This window comes from Myxocyprinus asiaticus, chromosome 1 (genome assembly GCF_019703515.2).
Source record: "Myxocyprinus asiaticus isolate MX2 ecotype Aquarium Trade chromosome 1, UBuf_Myxa_2, whole genome shotgun sequence".
Lineage (NCBI taxonomy): Eukaryota > Metazoa > Chordata > Actinopteri > Cypriniformes > Catostomidae > Myxocyprinus > Myxocyprinus asiaticus.
The window spans coordinates 15,490,771-15,499,930 of record NC_059344.1 but is presented as its reverse complement, the minus strand read 5'-3'; the positions used below and the strand labels follow the sequence as shown (position 1 = coordinate 15,499,930).

Here is a 9,160-nt window from a genome sequence, read left to right as displayed (position 1 = left end):
CTGGGGGAGTTGGGCAGGTAGACTTTTTTTTTTTGCAGTAATTAGTGGACCATCCTCTGGAGGCCTGCATCCTGGAGGCTGGAGGATGTGCTGGTCCTCCACCTGGTCTTGCATTGCATTCATGATCTTGTGTGTCTTGATGAACTGCAACTAGATGGGATGGAGATGGTGCTGCTGGGTATGGAGGTACTTCTGCTGGGAATGGAGGTGGAGGTGGCGCTGCTTGGGATGGAGGTACTTCTGATGGGGATGGAGGAGGTGCTGCTGGGGATGGAGGCACTTCTGCTGGGGATGGAGGTGGTGATGCTGTGGATGGAGGTACTTCTGATGGGGATGGAGGTGGTGCTGCTGGGGATGGAGGCACTTCTGCTGGGGATGGAGGTGGTGATGCTGGGGATGGAGGTACTTCTGATGGGGATGGAGGTGGTGCTGCTGGGGATGGAGGCACTTCTGCTGGGGATGGATGTGGTGATGCTGGGGATGGATGTAGAGGTGGTGCTGCTGGGGATGGAGGTGGTGGTGCTGTTGCTGCTGGTGCTGTGGGTGAAGGCTGTCCAGATGATGTATTTTTACAAGTTGTTAAATGTTTAATAAGAGCATCCCATCTGATTAATGTTGACGTGCAGTAGCAGCAGTGAAAATGTGGTGTTTGTCTGTAGCCTAGACTGCACTTGATGATGACAAAATCTAAAATGTAGAAAGAATAAGTTTGATCAATTGTCTTGTTTACAATAATGTTTTATACAGTGCAGTGCTGCACCCCTGTAGAGGTTTTGGGGTGAAGCACCTTGCTCAAGAGCACAACAACATTAAAATCCATCTTGGATTTGTTGGGCCTCATGTATTCAGATAGAAGACAAAGGCAGGCCTAACCCAGTTATAAAACCTAACAGAGCCCCACATACAAAGTCATAAATCTTACTGATAAAAACCACACCAAAATCAAACAAAGGGAGTCCAAAACAGACTACAAATCCCATGAAGCCTTGCTCACTAAAGGATCTAACTCTCAACTCCTATTGGATGAGGCACACAACAGAATGGCCCTCAACCATGATGTCATTGGGAGTAGAAATAACTCTGAGATGCTTCTGGGATTTGCTTCCAGGAACTTTGCTCGCCATGCATAGACGCAGCTCATCGCTGCTCTCAGGTGTAGCCTCATGGCACAAGGAAGTAACGTCCGAATTGAAACTGTGGCAATACAATCTCCATCTCGCTGGACGAGTTGAGATTACTCTGTGTTCCGAAGGAGACCGCTTAGCAATCCGCATCTTCATCCGTTTGCCTGCAGAAGTGAAGAGTGAAGAAAGATTTCTCTTCCATCTTCAATCAAGTCGATGTCGCTGATTTTTCCGCCAGCCCGCCGAGAATCAGCAGCAGTACCGCCCACCGACAGAGCGAGGAAACGGCCCCCCATCATCACCCGAGCCTCGAGGAACCGAGTCGGAGTTAAAGAACGGATGAACACACATTCTAGCTGCATCCTCATGCGATTCAAGTAAGAGGTTTACGTCTGGGCAGAGATAGAATATTATAGTGTGTTATTCTTGTGTATCAAGGTTATTGCTTGTACAGTTTACGGACCGCTGAGTCCGCTCATTGAGGCTAATACTCAAGGTATTTAATTATCATGAATGAGATCTGCTGTGTTGTAGTCCAACCACATTGGACTGTTGTGCATTTCCGCCATCGCGGGTGAGACCAGCACACTGAGTTTATCCATTAAAGAATCAAAGACCGCGGGACGGTTTACGAGCCGTCCACCACGTCTCTGAGTGATAAACTAAAAGCTGCTTTCTCTCCCACGATCGTGAAATCGGCATTGGGGCCGTCACTTTATTCTCTCTCGTACTAACCACACACACACACACACACACACACGCGACCCCTCACAAACATTCTTGCACACATTTTTGGCTAGTAGATAGCTTCGTGATAAAGCTCAGCTTTGTCCCTAAGCTATCGTACAAGCGGATACATGCGGTAAACTGGCAGACTCCATTGACTGGTTTCTCTCCGCCCACATTCGCGGCCATATTCTCTGGCCGGAAGTCTCACATGATGTACTCTCCACGAGAGTCACGTCTGCCATTTTGTGCGCGTCCCTCCTTACACACACACACACACTCTCACTCTCTCTCTCTCTCTCTCTCTCTCTCTCTCACACACACACACACACACACACACACACACACACACACACCCTCATGTGTTATAGGATTATTTTGGTTACCATATCTAATCATATCACTGTTTAGTTTGTAGCTGTAAGTCGGAAGTTTTTTGACTGCATTGTATTAATTATTAATTGATATTACTGCATAAATAAACTTTGTTATTTCAAAGAGAAGTGTTTTGGTTTGTTTTGCATACACCTGTGTCAAATGCTGACAGGATGTCAGTGCTCGGATTCAAGCCTTCATTGTTTCTTTTCGAAAATCGATATTCGGATGTCGTTTTCCTAAGAGAACAATCTAATATTGAGACTGTTATACTATCTGGTTTTTAGTCCCTGATTCCAGGGTGGTGCCCCGTCAATATTAATCCTTATTAATATTCTATTGATTTTTGATAATTGATAAATATCTTTGATGATTGTTGAATAGGAAGGATCAATAAGCTAGTGTTAATTTTAATTTATGTTTCATCGATGTTAATGATTGGTGATTATCTTTGATAATTGTTGATTTAAAGGATTAAAAAAAACTAACATTGATTCTCATCAATGTTCTATTGATTTTAATAATTAATAATTATCTTTGATAATTATTAATTATTGCTAATAACCAAACCCGCTCTTAAATGTAGCGCACTACATTTACTGGAGCCCCATATGAGGTTTTAATGAGTTAGATTCTATTATTTAATTTAAATATTAATTAATAACTAAAGAAATAATTATTATTACTGATAGTAACACTGATCTAAACAACTAGTAAAGCCCTACAGATTTTTTCTCAGACTCCCACAATCACTAGGGCCAGTGTGGGTGAAGGTTTTGTTCTGTCCAAGCAGTAACACACCTGATTCTACTAATTAAAGCCCTGATCAAAGAACATTAGCTGATCAGTCAAATTAGGTGTGCTACTACTTGGCTGGAAGATGCCTGCACCCTACACTGCCTACCCTGGTCTAAAGAGTATTTATATCATTTTCCTTGTTTATGAATTTAACAATGAATTGACTGACATAAAATAAGACAGAGATCAGGATAAAAGAGAGAAGGGGGGGGAAAAAAAGCAACATACAAGAATAAAATAAATGTTCTTCAGATAATTAGCTTATAACTGTGGTGCTAGGGAATATTAATCATTTGTAGAGCAATCTACATATTGGCAAAATTACATATATGGTGACTGAAAGTTTGTGAACCCCTTTGGAAGTCTGTTTTTCACATAATTTAGACATACTTCATTATGATATTCTTCATTTACGTTACATTTTCTGATAAAACATGACATGATTAACAGAAAACACAAATAGTTTGAATATAAGTGAGCTGTTTAAAGAAACTTAAAATAATTCACACACATACCTTCCTGCTGAACTGCAATGTGAATGTGATTTGCAACATGATTTTGTCCCTCATGTAAATGGTTATACACCCTTTTACAGTAGGCACAGTGGTACTAGTTGCAGCACAATGTGCATCTCTCAGCAGAGAGGAGATCATGTCCTCGCTTCAGTATTGTCTGATGCATCTGTGCAGGTTAAACAAACACAAACAGTGTTAACCTTAGCTGAGAAAAAAAATATTTTAATGCTTCGCCGAACCACAAATTATCGATATTCAGGTTTATTGTCTCATTTATTTGAAGCTAACGTTAACCCATGCACGGTTAACATGTCAGGGACTCAAAAATAACTAACATTAACATTCATAGCGAGATAGGTCTATGGAAACATTTTACACACGTCTCAAAGTTCAGTTTATCGTTGAAGTTTAGTTTTACATACTGACATTACGTCGAATCTTCTCCAATCTATTCTCAATAGGTTTTGTCGAGGTCACTCTGCTGGTCTGTGTCTGTCCGCCATCTTTCCACATTAGTGCTCACCAGAGCATGTGAGAGGAACGTTGAGCAGAGCGGTGATAATTCCACCTGAGCGGAAAGCGCCTTTTTGAAGATTTTGAAGAAGCCGCTCGCTCAACCCAGAATTCGCTTCGTGATATGGTTTGGGAATCTGTGAAATAAGCAATAGGCCTGAGGTTATGGAGCTCAAACATTGTTTTAGTGAAGTTGCAAACCTTATAGCCTAAATAAATGCAAATGATAAATCAAAGTTAAAAACAAGGAAATCGAAAGGGAGTGTGGAGAAACCTTGAGAATGAGCAAATATTCCTTTTGGAATAATACGCGTCACATTGCCAGAGAGCACGAGGATGTGCTACGCAAACATGGTAGTGCAACAAAAGGTGAGCTAGTAGGCTACACTACTATTTGATAATAAATTATTAGTTAAGTAATGTATTGTTTTGCCATCATGTCAGTGCAGCTGCCAGCTAGACGCAGGCCCGGTTCTGAAGGGTTGCGAACGTTAGAGCACCCTCAATTGAATATGTAAGCTTAATTGGCAAAGCATTTTTCATTGAATCCCGCAAACACAAACAAAAAATTAATAAACATGTATGATCTTGCAGATCAATGTGTCCTAATTTACAGGCGGAGCATTTCATGCCTCCACTGTACAATTGAGCATTTGATTAGTAAAGATTTCCGTTCTCGCATAGAGACTTTCATAGCGGAATTATCTTATAATCGACCGCTTGTTGCTTTCGATTTCTGCTTCGGGATAAAGTGGCACATAACTGCTGGTCAGTTTCCCAAAGCCGAATCCACACCTTAACGATAAGTGAAAAAAAAAAAAAAAAAAAAATAATAAAAATACAAAATAAATAAATAAATAAAATAAAAAATGACTCTAGATTAGTGGTTGCAGATAACATCTTTTATGCCAAGAGAAAAAAGCTATAAATGATTGTACGTTAGAAAAAAACAATTTTCTTAAACGAGGGCAGTGTAATTTGTGAATTAAATATTTTTGTATTTGTTTTGGGATCATTAAACATGATTTCATCTAATATATAAATTGGACAAAATCTCACTGGACAAATATTTGTATTTGTTAAATCCATGGTTAAACCTTGCTGTACATATAAAGAGCGCATGCACAAGACATGATCGTTTGGCGCATATAAAGTCCAGATTCACTTTATAATGCTTTAAAAATATAAAGGAAAAACAAAGGGGGCACATGGTATCTACTAATATAATAATTATTATATAAATAACCACAGTCCTTTAGATTGCATATGATTCGTACACATAAAATTGTAAGGAATATTAATAAAGCAACAACACTGAAAAAGAGAAAAACATTCACTGATCTTTTCTGGATAACTTAATACACACTTTAAAACTGAACACAAAATTAGGATGAGAAATTGCTCATTTTAATTTACGGACCCAAAGTCTGATAGCATTAAATCAGAAACCTATTAATGTATCAAATCTACAGTATAATCATTCCGTGGAGACAACTGAAAAACAATTATGAATTTCACTTTTACCTGCAATATTTTTCCTGGTACCAGTCCATGTTATAATTATTGCCATAAACGACTCGAACAAACTTTAAAGTTGAAAAGACTGTGGTTTTTGGGTCGGTTGTGTTACTCAGGTCCAGTTTAAACTGAAAAGTGCAAATTTGCGCGTGCACATGTTTTATCACTTGTAGAGGCATGTTTGATGATTTTTTTTTTTTTTTTAAAGTAAATAAAAGTAATTAGAACTGAAAACAAATGTTATGGCATTATTTGAAGATGTTCAATGACATATGTGCTAACAGAGAAATATTTGACTGATTACAAATGATAAGGAAGGTCTGGTAGACCCGATTATCTAACAGCCATTGTAAACCAGTCCAAAATAGAACAGCGAGAATTTATATACTAAAAGACAACAATATAATCACATGATTTCTAATGTGTACGTTACTAAGCATTTGATTATTTAATAAATGTTGGCCTATAGCCTATATTTCACCCAGAGGGGCACCTCAGCCCATGTGGGCAAAGGGGCAGTTGCTTGGGCCACTGTAGCGACCCCCTATGTACGTGCTTGGAACCAAGTATACTACAGAGAATTTTAATGTCTGAGCGGGATTTGAGCGAACGCTTTTTTTTTTTTTTTTTTTTTTTTTTACCGTTGAGCGTGAGTGGTACTTGAGCTGAGCGTCTGCTTGGGCCGTGAGCGGTTGAGTGGCGCACACACGCATAGACGGGTTGTTGAGCGTAATGTCACAATGCTCTGCTTCGCTTACATGCTCTGGTGCTCACTGAACTAGTGCTACCAAGTTGCAGGGGTGAGTTGGGGATGGACTGGACCTGAGCTGGGGTGCGGCTGGACCTAGAGGTGGATCTGGACTAGGCCAAGTTCCACCCACTGGCTCTATGAAATGGCATACGTCTTCATTTGTTTAGTAGCTTGGCACAGCGATTGTTGTGTATTTTGAGTAAACCATGACGTTGGTTTGCTTGGAAACAAAATGAGTTCTTCAAATACAGCATTCATGGACATGCTAAATTTGATCACCAAAAACATTTCTAATCTTTCCTTTACCTTGACATCCTGTATCGCTAGATAATTGAGGTTAATTTTACGCTAAGCAGTTCTCTAATAAAGGTAATAACTGTCTTTAGAAATAATGTGAAACATACACAGTCTCCAAAGATTGTTGATATGAGGGACAATAATAATCTGTTCTTAACTGTAGAAGCCTGTTCGCTTGAATTCTGATGTTTGTTTTTAGGCAAAGCAATTATATTATAGTAGTAATAAATAACTTTAGAATTGACCTCAAACTCTGACATTTTCCAGATGCAAATGATATTCCAAAGCTGACGGTGGCATGAATGTGAATGCTGATTCACATTGATAGATGGCAGTACAGCATCTTACACCACTGTGGTATCGGTACATAAAGTACACGAAGAAGAGCAATGCTAATGCTAGCTAGAGAACTACTGAATGCCCCTTTAAGTCAAAAGAAGTGATTTTTAAGACCCAAAAATTAGATTAAAGGATTTTCGTTTTAAGATGAAAATGGTCCTTATATTGGAAATTTAGAGAATAAAATTGTATATAATTTTAAATGAAAAGTATAAGAGTGCAAAGTTTAAATGAAAGAAACAATGCTTATTTTCTGGCGAATTATTTGTTTTTGCTTTTCCTGTGTGTTTAAGTCTGTTTGCAGAACTGTAACCCTGCTGAAGACAAGAATGGCCTGAGGAGGCCAAACCTACTGTATGAGATGAAAGAAGATTAATTAAGTAAGTGCCCTGTTGTGAGTGGGAGATAAGGAGGGCCTCTAACATGGGGGTTCTGGCATGTCCATGGAGGGATGAAGAGACAAAATGTGACCTGCCAGGGAAGCATGTGTCACCACTCTCATCTCCTGTAGTGATTTAGACCATTGTGGGGTTTTTGAACCTCAAAATGGTCTAAAAGGGAGGAGCGAAGGGGTGGATTTACCCGTCTCTTCAGCCTATTGATGAGTTGAATACATTCACTAACAATTGTTAATAAAAGCGTAAACGAAAACGAAAACTAAATGTAAAAAAAAAATATTTTCGTAAACTGAAATAAAAATAAAAATCAACATAACTGGAAAAACTTAAACTAAACTAAAATACATTTTCATAGCCCTGAAAAAACAAAATTAAAATAAAAATCGTAAAAAATATTTAGTTTTCATTTTTGTTGCAATAGGTTTTTAAACCTTTAAACCCGCTATCACCTTAACTTGAAGATGCCACTAGGTCTTGCAGATGGCCTATTGCCCTCATTACATTAGCAAAGACAGAGTGGGAAGGAATCACTACAGTACATTATGGAGAGAAGCAAAGCAGGTAGAAAACTAGGGTGACCAGAATTAGGTCCCGTTTTAACGAAGTGTGTCCCGTGTCCCATCATTTCTAAAAAAAAAAAAAAATTAATAATGTCCCGGTTTCAGCTGTTAGGCTCACTGATTTGTTTTCTTTTAAATAAAATATCCTCATCATCCTTCTTGGTATCGTGTCTGGTATAGATTGCAGGGAAGGGAAGATATTTTATTGCATTGCACGATGATTTGACGATACTTTCATTCTATCAATCCGCAGCAGTCTGCTCAGAATCTGCCTGGTTACCATGACAATGCACACGCTTGGCGCTCTCTGCTGCTCTCTGTCATCATCCAATGCAAATAAAAAATGCCTAAATGAAAACGCATGTTCAACAAGCTGAAAGAAGCCGATCTATTTCTTTGCACAACACGTGAAAATTGAATTGTAATGTTTTGCTGTCACTGTAAATGTTCACTTTCCCAAGGCCACAGTGTTAAAGAAGAGATTGGAGGTCATATACATACAGTTGTATTTTTTGTTTAAATATTACAAGCACATAAATGTGGAAATGTGGTATTGTATTTTAACTTTTAAGTTCCAATGTTGAAAATTTTGTGTAAAAATTTGTAGCTGACAAGAAATTTAAAGCACTGACAAGTCATATCATTATTAAACATGCAATATGACATCATATGGATAGAATAGGCTAAATGGAATTTGTACATTGTACAAATATCTAAAATGTGGTTAAATCGGATAAAACTTTTTTGGACGCCCCTGGCAACAAGCAGACGGTGTGCGGGATATGCTGGATGGCTTCCGTCTGCTTCTTAACTGCCGAGAACTGCTGCGCAAAGTCCTCGACGGTGTCGCCGAATAGGCCAACCTGGGAGACAGGGGCATCTAGGAACTGTACCTTGTCAGCCTCCCTCATCTCGACCAAGCTGAGCCATAGGTGGCGCTCCTGGACCACCAGGGTGGACATCGCCTGCCCAAAAGTCCACGCTGTGACCTTCGTCGCCTGGAGGGTGAGATCGGTCGCCGAGCGCAGCTCCTGCGTCAATCCCGGGTCAGAACTACCCTTGTGCAGTTCTCTCAACGCCTTGGCTTGGTGCACCTGCAGGAGAGCAGTGGCGTGCAGGGCGGAAGCGGCATGTCCAGCGGCACTGTAAACCTTAGTCGCCAGAAAGGCAACTTTAAAAAGACGCTCTCCGTCAGTGCCGTTCTTTTATTGGAAGCATATATTCTCTTAGACTGCTGAAGCCCTTA

At 39.6% G+C, this 9,160-nt stretch overlaps 1 long non-coding RNA gene across 1 annotated transcript; it reads right to left on the bottom strand.

Annotated features, from left to right (window-relative positions):
- Positions 1 to 550: 550 nt before the first annotated feature.
- LOC127418649 (uncharacterized) lies at positions 551 to 4,046 on the bottom strand. The gene is made up of 3 exons (XR_007893520.1): positions 3,961 to 4,046; positions 3,539 to 3,704; positions 551 to 687 (listed from the first exon to the last, which is right to left on the bottom strand). It is a non-coding gene; the product is annotated as an uncharacterized LOC127418649 (long non-coding RNA).
- Between the last annotated feature and the right edge of the window lie 5,114 nt (positions 4,047 to 9,160).